Consider the following 1,122-nt stretch of genomic DNA (forward strand, 5'->3'; position numbering starts at 1 on the left):
TATTACACCTTTACAAACATATTGGTGAAGAAGTTGTTTGGTAACGATTTAGTTGCCAGATTTGTGAAAAATCTCATAAAATGCCCTTACTATTAGTCTCTATCTGGACAGACAATTTAAATGGCTTTGCAGCCGTTTTTTGGTCTGCTCATCCTGACATGTTATCAATCCTATTTCTACTAATCTGGATCTCAGTACAGCTTTAACATTTTCTTTAAGACTCTTATCTTGCACATCCACATCGTAGTATTCTGCCAATCTGAGTAGCTGCTCTTTTGTTGGAAGAGCAACTGGCACACTGGCAACCCTCCTAAAGCCATGGATGTGCTCCTGAGCAAAGCTCCACCCACGTTGGCCACAACACTACCCCAAACACAGACAAGCCCAAATGGGAATGCCACTACAGCCTGCCTCACCGCTGACCCAGCAGCGCCCACAAACCCTTACCAGCTGCCTGGTCCTCCTGATGCCAGCACAGAACACTCACAGCATCTCGGCACAAAGCTCTTTTCCTCACTTTCAAAGTAACATAAACAAAGCACAAATAACACTCTGACCAAATGTCAGCTTACTCTTACGTCACCTCCACACACTGTGTCATTTCCCTACTCAATTTCACACATGAACCCAAAGCCAATGTCTACGACAAGGACATGCAGTGCACCAAACAAATTTTAAGAGCGCTCACACTCCATTGTCATGGCACAATGTCACAAACAGAAGCAGAGGAGCCCCCACTCTGCCATAACCTGGCAAATAAGCTATGACAAAAACAAGAAACAACAGATAATACCAGCAAGAGTGTTTTTTATTAAATGAAAATTATATTTTAATGTCATTTTTAATTACAGTTTTCAATTAGTTTTTTCATGTCTGTGCTTTTAAAGACAATTATTTAGTTTTTTTACAGGAAGTTTTCTTTTTTTTCAATGATGTTTTAAAGTTCTGTTTTCAGTGAAAACTTTCTGTCCCTCTTTTCGTGTGGAGGGGAGGAGTCTGAGAGGAGGGGCAAGGAATGCCTTATTTGCATATAATTTGCATATCAAGGAGTCCTCCCTCCGAAACCCACTAGTCAGGGACTGACATGACCCCAAGTTCAAGCAACACAGCCCTCTCACTTTA

Source organism: Stegastes partitus, unplaced genomic scaffold, assembly GCF_000690725.1.
Source record: "Stegastes partitus isolate 25-593 unplaced genomic scaffold, Stegastes_partitus-1.0.2 Scaffold2574, whole genome shotgun sequence".
In the NCBI taxonomy this organism is placed as follows: Eukaryota; Metazoa; Chordata; class Actinopteri; family Pomacentridae; genus Stegastes; species Stegastes partitus.